The 11,682-nt window shown below is 48.0% G+C and overlaps 1 pseudogene; it reads left to right on the top strand.

The window, feature by feature from the left end:
- The first annotated feature begins 720 nt into the window (after positions 1–720).
- LOC119971030 lies at positions 721–1,811 on the top strand (annotated as a pseudogene).
- Positions 1,812–11,682: the final 9,871 nt, after the last annotated feature.

Raw genomic sequence — 11,682 nt, 5'->3', positions numbered from 1 at the left:
ATTACATGTAGTTTCTTAACCTTAACGCATTAGTTCCCATTAAGCCTACCATCTAATAAACATATTGTTGGGTGTGTGGTTTAGTGGGAATGAATGTGTTAAGGTTAAGAAACTACATGTTTCTTAAATTGATAGACAAAGATGATACTTGTATTTACGAAGCAGTTCTTTGCTGTAAGTCAAATTCCTTTAGAATCCTTTTTGAAAATCTGTATTGGATTTGGATTGTATTTGGATTTTGTTTATTGTCACGTGTACCAAGGTATTTTTCTGCGAGCAGCTCAACAGATCATTAAGTACATAAAAAGAAAAGGAAATTTTAAAAAAAAAATAAATTTAGTGTATCCAATTAATTTTTTTCCAATTAAGGGGCAATTTAGCATGGCCAATCCACCTACCCTGCACATCTTTGGGTTGTGGGGGTGAAACCCACGCAAACACGGGAAGAATGTGCAAACTCCACACGGACAGTGACCCAGAGCCGGGATCGAACCTGGGACCTCGGCGCCGTGAGGCAACAGGGCTAACCCACTGCGCCACCGTGCTGCCTCAAAAGAAAAGGAAATAAAAGAAAATACACAACAGGGCAACACAATTTAGCTACATAACACTGGTATCGGATGAATCATACAGGGTGTAGTGTTTATGAGGTCAGTCCATAAGAGGGTTGTTTAGGAGACAGCGTGCGGAGGAAAGCAGCGAGTGTGCAACGTGAAGGAGGAGCTCCCAATCTAACGGACCCGGGCAGATACATCTCAGCACCATGACTGAAGAAGCAAAGTTGTTAGTCGGCGGCCTCAACTTCGACACCGACGAGCAGGCCCTGGAGGATGCTTTCTCCAAGTACGGGCAGATCGCTGAGGTGAGAGTGATTAAAGACAAAGACACCATGGCGTCCCGCGGTTTCGGCTTCATCACTTTCGAGAACCCCGAGGATGCCAACGACGCGATGGAGGTGATGGAGGCGATGGAAGCGATGAACGGAAAATCCCTGGAAGGGCGGCAGATCCGGGTGGACCACGCCGAGAAAAAGTCGGGCGGTGGCGGCTACGGAGGAAGCTGGGACAGCGGCTACGGACACGGACGAGGAGGCGGCGGCTAAGGCCCTCGGCAGTACGAAAGTCAGGGCGACAGCTACTACCGGGGAGACGGCTACTCCCGGGGCTGGGGAGGCGGCGGCTATGGAGGACACAACTCCTACAACCAGTGACATTGAGTCTTTGGTCTTGTTCTGAGATCCAACCTCCTCCCTTTCCGTTACTTTAATTTTTTTTTTTGTTCAGGGGCGAGATAGAGATCCGTTAATTTCCCAGCCTTGTGTTTTCCCAGCTAGATTATAATTGGCTAACCTGTCCCCGTCCATGTACCAGAGTGAGAGGCTGGCGGTTGCTGCTCCATCTCTGCTTATACCCGGCGGTGGCGGCTTTCTGACCCCCCCTTCACAAATCTACACCGCTACTGTTCGGCCCAGGGTCTCACCATTATGACTAATAAAACACGATCACCTAGTTTGTATCTTTAAAGACTTTTTTCTTTTTGTGTTCAATTTTGAAGGAAATTGTGTAGGAATGTATATTAGCTCGGCGGTCACCGAGCGGCCCCCGTTCCAATAATCGCAGAGTTGCTTTCGTTGAGGTTTTTTTCCCCTAAACAATAAAACGAAATGGTCCTTTTTATGTACGCAAACTTCAAAATCCCGCCCCCCTCAAGGCGCGGATGGTTCATTTTTATTTTTGTGAAAAGCTGTATTGATGGGAAGTTAATAACACGTTTTATTGTATGAAACGTTAAAAATTACGAATTGAAAAAAAGAGGGTCGTTTAGGAGTCTGGTAACAGCGGGGAAGAAACTGTTTTTGAATCTGTTTGTGTGTGTTCTTAGACATTTGTATCTCCTGCCCGATGGAAGAAGTTGGAAGAGTGAGTATCTGAAGCAACTTCCTCCATGACCTCTCTGGGTGATCTCCACAGACTTCTGCCCTAACTATTCAAAAAAAGGTTTTCTTTCTATTTTTCTCTCTGTCTCTTTCTCTCTCTCTCTAAACTCCACCTACCCCCACAAACAAAGGTTTGCCTCTGAGGTGGCCAGATATGAATCTCATTGTTATCTTGGTTGATTGTGCACTCACGTTTGTACAAAAGATCAGAGCATTTATACACAGCTAACCTTCCATTGATGGACATATATGTTGTCAGACTCTGTGATGAGATGATGGCTGGTCAAACAAGGTTGTCCTGAATGACAACGGACTTTGAGAGTGGATCATCCTGGCTGAACCGGGGCATTCTGTATATTCCCACGAACGAGGTTAAGTCTGAATGGGGCAACTTAGCTCAGGCTGTGAGCATATCCCTCGAACTCTGCTGCTAGCAGTCTTTTCCCTCAGTCTATTTAACCCCAAAATTGTCTGTTACATCTTGGACCCAATTTGTGGACCCAAGTTCCTAATATCTCCCTACCATGACACACGAGTGAGCGCCAATCCAAGTTATCTGGTCCCAGCAACACAATAAGGACCCTTGACACCTGAACATGTGAGGGAGTGAAGTCAGCTAACTCCCCACTCCTGATCATTATATCCAGTGATGTCTGCTAGGAGGGGACAAATAATGACCAAGGCACTCTTGGCTGTGTCCCACCATTTTCTGCCACTTCTCGACCCCCCCTCCCATCTCCACTGCCCATTCCTGCAATGATTAACAATGATCAAGCCAGGCCTAGTGGTTAGCACAACCACCTCACAGCGCTGAGGTCCCAGGTTCGATCCCGGCTCTGGGTCACTGTCCGTGTGGAGTTTGTACATTCTCCCCGTGTCTGCGTGGGTTTCGCCCCCACAACCCAAAAATGTGCAGAGTAGGTGGATTGGCCACGCTAAATTGCCCCTTAATAGAAAAAATAATTGGGTAATCTAAATTTATATAAAAACAAAAAAAAAAAAACAATGATCAAGCCATCTTCTGAAACTCACCATCAAACTTTCCGCTATCAGGTGTGGCCCAGAACTTTCAGTCGTGGGTTTGAGTCCCACTCGAAAAGCCCACATGCATTACCTAGGCTGTATAATTCCGAGGGGGTGCTACACTGTCTGAGGTGCAGCTGTTTGGCCTGCCTGTTCTCTCAGGTGAATGGAAAGATCCCATGATTTTGAAACAAGCAGGGGAGTTGACCTGGTGTCCTGGTCAATATTAATCTTCAGCCATTATTATTAATACAGAAGATCAGGTCATCACCTCGTTGATGTTTGAGAGGTCCTGCTGAGTGGAAATTAGCTGAGGTGAAAGGTAAAATTGCTGTATTCCCAGGTGACCATAGGCTGATTTTCCCTTTGAGGGGGAGAGCTGACCAGTGGTGATTTAACCTGAGGGTCACCACACCTCAGGCGAGGGGCAAGGTTGAGAAGGCGGGGCCTTCCTGAATAACCTCACTTAGTGAGGTGCGGGAATTGAACCCGTACTGCTGGCCTCGCTCTGCATCACAAACCAGCTGTCTCCCAGGCCACTATGGACCCCCCAGGTGGCTCTCCCAGGCCACTAGGGACCCCCCAGGTGGCTCTCCCAGGCCACTAGGGACCCCCCAGGTGGCTCTCCCAGGCCACTAGGGACCCCCCAGGTGGGTCTCCCAGGCCACTAGGGTACCCCCTGGTGGTCAGGGACAGGGCAGGGTGGCACCCTGGCACTCCCTCTGACACTCGGACACCTAAGGATTGCCACGCTGACACCTCGGCACATCGAAGGTGGCGCTTCCAGGGTGCCCGAATGCCAGGTTTTTTTTTTTTTTAGTTTTTTTTAAAATTTAGATTACCCAATTATTTTTTTCCAATTAAGGGGCAATTTAGAGCGGCCAATCCACCTACTCTGCACATTTTTGGGTTGTGGGGGCGAAACCCACGCAGACACGGGGAGAATGTGCAAACTCCACACACAGTGACCCAGAGCCGGGATCGAACCTGGGACCTCAGCGCCGTGAGGCTGCTATGCTAACCACTAGGCCACCGTGCTGCCCTTCGAATGCCAGGTTGACACTGCCAGGGATCGGGCCTGGGGGGCCTGGCCAGGAGGGGTGTGAGCGGGTGTTCCCGGGGGTCTCCCCGAGGTTGGTGGGGGAGGGTTGGGGCAGTCAGACAAAGTGGTGCCCCGATCTGCAAGGAGCCTTTCCTGCTGGCGGGCCAGAGTGGCCTCGGTGGACAGAAACTCCCCGAGGCCGAAATAAATAGCAAAGTGCCATTGGATAGTCAGATATTTCTCAACACTGCAGCCGCCGCGAAACAGCCGACTAAACGCACCTGAAACCGGAAATAGATTTTGTTTCCGGTCAATATCATCCAATCTCTGTTGATTTAGCCAATTCCATTTATCATTTCCCATTAATAGTGGAGACATTGTCCATCCGTCCACTCTCAGTCATCGCAAAGTGTCACCGACAAGTGACCCGTACTCTGCAACAATCTGTTCACCGATTCTCCGTTTGGACTCTGCAGCCTTGTCCCAATAATGAAAAATGAAAATTGCTTATTGTCACGAGTAGGCTTCAATGAAGTTACTGTGAAAAGCCCCTAGTCGCCACATTCCGGCGCCTGTCCGGGGAGGCTGGTACAGGAAGGTGTTGTGAGAATGAGTAACCTAGATAGCAACTTGACCAAGTGTGGCATGAAGGAGCCCTAGGCCAGGATTTTACTGCCCCTCCTGGCTAATGGGATATCACGGTCTCTGCCAAACTAAATTGAAAAAAAAATGACTTGCTGCATTCACCGGGGGGTGGGTGGAGGGGTGGGGGGGGGGGGGGGGGGGGGGGTTTAGAGGGGGGGACCCTAAAATCCTGACCCGAGCAAACGTTAAGTCAACAGCAATCAGGGGAAATTATTCCCCTATTCCCCTGGCTGGAGTTAGAGCTACCACAAAGGGAGATGGTTGTGATTGTTGGACACCAGCCATCAAGTGACATCCCAGGAAATCACTGTCGGAGATATTGATGATGGTGTCCCAGGCCCACCCAGCTTCAGCTGCTTCATCTAGAATCTTCCCTCTGAAGTGGGGGTGATTGCTGATGATTGCACATTGTTCAATAGCATTTTTTGAACCCCCAGATAGTGAAGTATGCGTCACAGCTCAGGCAACATTCAGGCTGACAAGTGGCAATTAACATTTGTGCCACACAAGTGCCAAGCAATGGCCATCATCAACAAGAAAGAATCTAACCATCTCCTCTTGACATTCAAAGCCATTTCCATCACTAAGTTGTCCACCATCGACATCCTGGTTACCATTGACCAACCATATAAATATTGTGGCTGTGAGAGCAGGTCAGAGGCTGAGCAACTCACCTCCTGACTTCCCAAAGCCTACACGCTGTGTGCAAGGCCCAAGTCAGGAAGGTGATGGAATACTGTCTACTTGCCTGGCTGAACACAGCTCCAAAAACACTCAAGAAGCTCAATACCATCCAAGACACTGCACCCCACTTGATTAGAAGTGCATCCACCACCTTAACTATCTCTGCTGTCTTGGCGGACAATGGCAGCAGAGTTTACTATTGAAAAGATACCCTGCTGCAACTCACCATGGCTCCCTCAACAGCACCTTCCAAACCCTCAACACCCAGAAGAATGAGAGAAGCAGATGCATGGCAACACCACCACTTGCAAATTCTCCTCTCCTCTCGGTTACGTCCAATCCTGACTTGGAGCCCTATTGCTGTTCCTTCACTATCACTGGGTCAAACTCCTGGAGCCCCCTCCCTAACAGCACTGTGGGTGTACCTACACCTCATGGACTGTAAAAGGTGGCTCACCACCTCCTTCTCAAGGGCAATTAGGGATGGGCAATACATTAGCTTTGCCAGTGAACAACATCTCAAGAAAGAATAATAATAAAAAAAGAAATGTGCAATACCTTCTCAATAAGAATAATGGATTTGCCTGGCGCGGTATGATATTAAGATGTTGCATGTCTCCATTACTCAATCTGGAATGACAGTGCTATGGTTTTTGCGATAAAATAGATGTTGGCAGTCTTGTGGTACAGTGGGCAGTGTCCCTCATTCTGAACCAGAAGATTCAGATTCAAGTCCCACTCCAGGATTTGATGGCCATGGATTCATCAGGTGGCCAAACAGGTTGTTGGTGAACTTGTAAGTCCTTCCAACGTGCCGATGGCAGGCAATGAGAATGGACGTGTCACCTTGTCAAGCTGCAGTTACAGAAGGCAAACGGTGAGCCAGTGGGGCACTTGCCAAACGTAACCATGGGCCGTCACCTGGAAATCCACAGTCACCAACACCCTCTTAGGCAAGTTACCTGAAGATTTGATTTTTGATTTGATTTGATTTATTGTCGCGTGTACCCAAGTACAGTGAAAAGTATTTTTCTGCAGCCAAGGGAACGTACACAGTACGTACATAGTAGACAAAAAGAATAATCAACAGAGAACATTGACAAATGGCACATCGACAAACAGTGATTGGTTACAGTGCGGAACAAGGTGCCAAACAAAGCAAATACATGAGCAAGAGCAGCATAGGGCGTTGTGAATAGTGTTCTTACAGGGAACAGATCAGTACGAGGGAGAGTCGTTGAGGAGTCTGGTAGCTGTGGGGAAGAAGCTGTTCCTATGTCTGGATGTGCGGGTCTTCAGACTTCTGTACCTTCTGCCTGATGGAAGGGTCTGGAAGAAGGCAATGCCTGGGTGGGAGGGGTCTCTGATAATGCTGTCTGCCTTCCTGAGGCAGCGGGAGGTGTAGACAGAATCAGTGAGAGGGTGGAAAGTTTGTGCAATGCGCTGGGCTGAGTTCACCACATTCTGCAGTTTCTTGCGATCTTGGGCCGAGCAGTTGCCATACCAGGCTGTGATCCAGCCAGATAGGATGCTCTCTATAGCACATCTGTAGAAGTTTGTGAGAGTCGATGCAGACATGCCAAATTTCTTTAGCTTCCGTAGGAAGTAGAATCAGAGAAAGAATGAAGCGGCATATTTAAAACCCTCAAAGAGTTAACAAGCTAAACCAGATTGTTCTGATCTACAAAATCTTTGCTCCCAGCATTCAAATTGCTAACAATTAAATACTCCCTTTAAGGTCTTGCATGTTTGTCACAGCATGGATTGGTTCAAACCACACCGTGTAGCCGCTAACCATAGCGGAAAACTGCCCATTTTGTGTTCCTGTTGGTTTAGCTGAGGCACTGTCTCTCTTGACCACCCCCCCCCCCCTTTTACCATTGCTTTTGATCACAAACTCATTATTTTTTGTTTTCTGCCATTTCTACAGAATTTGATCCAGATCATCGGTTTTTAAGCCAAAAGTTCATTTTTTTGGCTCAATCTTTGCAATCTGCTGCTACCACAAAGAGGAATGCATTAAAGCCAACCATTCCTCAGCAAGCTTATCCAGTAAAAGCAGGGCCGTACCGACCGGGAAGGTCCCAGATACGATCCTTGGAATGTGCTGACCTTGTTCATTGGGCTGGGCTGGCATGGGGGCACACTGCAATTGCTTCCACTGCTCTGGGGTTGGAAGGGGAAAATTCAGCCTGGAATCTTGCTCCAGAGCAGAGATCTCGGAGGGAAAATGCGTTCACATAACAAAAGTCGAATCAAGCCAGACTGTGATACATCGATAGTGAGACACCTCGAGACTTGACCACTCCAGTGCATTCCTGCTTGGTCTTCCATATTTTACCCCCTTTAAACTTGAGGTCATCCCAAACTCTACTCTCTGTGTCTTAACTCGCAGAAGTTCGTTCACCTCTCATGCCTGTACGCCCTGATCTACTTTGGTTCCTCATCTTGATTTTGAAATGCTCATCCTTGTTTCCAAATCTCTCCGTGACAGCGATGGGCAACCTGTGGGCCCGGGGGGGGGGGGGGTGCGTTAAGCCCATCAGGATCCCGAGTGCGGCCCACGTGAGACAATTTATTGGCTTTTTCCCAGATGCAGAATTGCCGCATTCCACTGGTTTCCGCCCGCCTGTTTTTCCCTTCTTCCGGTTTAACTGAAGTGATTCCCAGGTAAAAGCAAGAGCATCTGAATGAGGTGCATGCTGATTGCTCACAACACTGACTGTGAGAGCTACGTGCAATGAAAGCGTAAATATTTCTTTTGTTTTTACCATTTGATAGCTCTATTAATACACAAATGTTTAAGCATTTTCTATAACTCGTTATGAAATATTCAGCATGCGTTAAATGTATTCAATTTCATTCGTGAGGCCATGGTCAGTGGCCATGTCCGATTTGAATCTTGCAGACACTGAGATAGCTGAGGGTATTAGCCGAGATTGCCTATCACTGCTCCGTGGCCTCACCTATCCCCTTTTCTGTAACCTCCACTAGCCTCGCACACCTCCAAGGTGTGACCCTCCAATTCTGTCCCCAATGTTAACTGCTGCGTCATTGTTTTCCTTGTCATCAGTTATCCAGGCCCTTCTCTTCCTCCACCTCTCCGCTCACTTTCTGTCTTTAAGACACGCCTTGAAGACTATCTCTTTGACCAAGCTTTAAATCATCTGACCTCATATCTCCTCCTGTGGCTCGGTGTCGCACTTGATTTTCATGTTCTTGTGAAGTGCCTGGGGACATTATATCACATTGAAGCCATTATACAAGTATATGGTGGTGTTGTTGTTTGATGAACCATTTGTTCACCCGTCCTCAGGCCTCCTTCTTCGTCTCAGTGTGAGTTTGTGCCTGGTTACACCTCGGGGCCATGCTCAAGCCCTTTCTAAATATGAGTTGCGATTGTGTAAGTGGATTGGCATAGAGCAAAGATCCCAAAGCCCGTTGGAATTTCATCAGCAAGGTGTCAATGCCTTCAGAGAAAAAAATGGCATGGGAAGCAAATGAGCTGGAAACCTTTTATTAAGCGTCAATGATTCACGTCACTAAAACGATTGGCGGGTTCATGCAGCCAGTGACTGAGTGAGTGGGTAAAGGGGCTTCACAATGATAACATGTCTATTTCTCAAGTACGTTTTACTGAGACTGGGTCCCGCACCCAGGTGCAATGATGTCCGTGCTACAATGAACAAAATATTACCAAGCGGTTCATTGTGAGCTGAAAATAATACAGAAACTATTATAAATACCTTGCATGCCCATCTGTGCTTGCAAAGAGAAAGGACTGGGAAACATTTCAATTGCAACCTTTTAGACAGAACCAATGCTGTCTATTTCTGGCACTTTCTGCACCCCAGCGCCTCCAAGTTTTTTTTTAATCGCATTGAGCTAATTTGTGAAACTTTCCCTCCGGCTTATATTGACTTCTTTCTTTGAAAATCAAATGAGAATGGTGCACGAGCTGAGTCTCAAGCTATCCCTCTGAGTATATACACTGCTACCTGGTCGACCGTACTGGAGGCCCCTCCACTGCCCCATGAAGGCTACTGGACAATACTTGCTCATGTTTACAAAGAGGTTTCAGTCTTTAACATAAGAAGACAGAAGCAAAAAAATATTGCTTGGCCCAATTGCTTCCCATTGGCTTAGTGACAACATGCTGCTGCTTTACATAGATACATAGATGATAGGAGCAGGAGGAGGCCTTTTGGCCCTTTATCTGACAGAACTGATGGGCTGGATTCTTCGATTTGCAGAATGAGTGCTGACGATGGCGATGGAGAGGATGTTTCCACTTGTAGGAAAAACTAGAAGCAGAGGACACCATCTCAGGTTAAAGGGACGATCCTTTAAAACAGAGATGAGGAAGAATTTCTTCACCCAGCGGCTGGTGAATCTGTGGAACTCTTTGCCGCAGAAGGCTGTGGAGGCCAATTCACCGAGTGTCTTTAAGACAGAGATAGATAGGTTACTGATTAATAAGGGGATCGGGGGTTATGGGGAGAAGGCAGGAGAATGGGGACGAGAAGAATATCAGCCATGATTGAATGGTGGAGCAGACTCGATGGGCCGAGTGGCCTAATTCTGCTCCTATGTCTTATGGTCCTATGGAACAGTGGCGTTTTACGCCAGAAAGAACGTCGCAAAAGCCGCACCGATCTTCCATCTGGTGGGGAGGCTAGCAGCCGCGTAGCATAAAGCCCCCCCCCCCCTCCCCCCCGCTTTATCTGTGGATATGGTCAGAGAATTGCCGGGTCCATGGCCGCACATGTGCACCGCGGTGACCTACCGCGGCCGCGGCTTGCAACATGGTGCCGGCCACTCGCGGACCCGGCCTGCCACATACTGGCCTCCGTAACCCGCCTCGCCACCCCGAATCTCCACCCACCAGTAACCCTAGCCACCGCCAAATCCCCCCTGCCCGTGGAACCCCCCCCCCTCCCATGGTGCCCCCCTCCTCCCCTCCACCCTGACTGTGGCGGCGCTGGGCTCTGTCCGCAGCCGCCACGCTGGGTTCCCTGGAAACAAAAGGCACCATGGGGCAGTTTGATGAAAATACAGAGCAGCGCAGCTCATATACAGAGAGATTTGGCTATTTTGGCCAAGCAGACAAGATAGCAGCAGATATAATTATCCCAGATTTCCTGAGCAAGGGATGGGTTAAACGATACTGTCAGAGATAGATTAGTCTGTGGTTTAAAGAGTGAAGCTATTCAAAAGCACTTGTTAACTGGAACCAACCTGACCTTTGAAAGTTGCTTTGTGTCCATGGAATTAGCGGCCAAAGAATCTCAACACTTGAGTTGAAGCATTAGGATTCACACATGTCGACTGAACTCAAATGCATGAGCAGACCCACACTTGCCACAGGGGTATAAAGCCTAACTCTCAGCAGCAGATCATTACCTCACAGGCAGCATGTGCAGGAATGGGAGCAGAAAGAGCCACATTGCACACGCTTGTTGGAAAAATGAACAATTATCTGGCAAAATACGCAAAAGGCAAGAGCCGATTAAATCAAATGGGAAATCAAATAAAGGAAAAAGTGTCCACATGGTACAAAAGCGACGTGAGGAGAAACTTGATTCACGGTCCGAAGATGAACTTTCATTGAAGGTACTGGCTATTGCTGGTGAAACAAACCATTACTGGGTCACTCCATTACTGGATGGTCAGCCGGTGAAGATGAAGATAGACACTGGGGCAGCCATCTCATTGGTACCACAAACCCCCAAAGATAGTGTTAAAAACCTACCCTGGAGAAGTGGTTCCATTGAGGGTCCTTATTGATGTCACAGCGCAATTTGATGGACAGATGGCAGATTTGCCTTTGCAAATAAGACCATAAGACAGACCATTAGGCCATTCGGCCCATCGAGTCTGCTCTGCCATTCAATCATGGCTGATATTTCCTCATCCCCATTCTCCTGCCTTCTCCACATAACCCCTGATCCCCTTATTAATCAAGAACCTATTTAACTTGTCTTAAAGACACTCAGTGATTTGGCCTCCACAGCCTTCTGCAGCAAAGAGTTCCACAGATTCACCACCCTCTGGCTGAAGAAATTCCTCTTCAACTCTGTTTTAAAGGATCATCCCTTCAGTCTGATCCTGTGCCCTCAGGTCCTAGTTTCTCCTACAAATGAAAACATCCTTTCCATGCCTACTCTATCCAGGCCTCGCAGTATCCTGTAAGTTTCAATTAAATCCCCCCTCATCCTTCCAAACTCCACTGAGTACAGACCTAGAGTCCTCAACTGTTACTCATATGGCAAGCTCTTCATTCCCAGGATCATTCTTGTGAACCTCCTGTGGACCCTTTCCAAGGCCAGCACATCCTTCCTTACATACGGGG

Source organism: Scyliorhinus canicula, chromosome 9, assembly GCF_902713615.1.
Source record: "Scyliorhinus canicula chromosome 9, sScyCan1.1, whole genome shotgun sequence".
In the NCBI taxonomy this organism is placed as follows: Eukaryota; Metazoa; Chordata; class Chondrichthyes; order Carcharhiniformes; family Scyliorhinidae; genus Scyliorhinus; species Scyliorhinus canicula.
The sequence above is the reverse complement of the archived record's forward strand: the minus strand, read 5'-3'. Positions and strand labels throughout refer to the sequence as shown.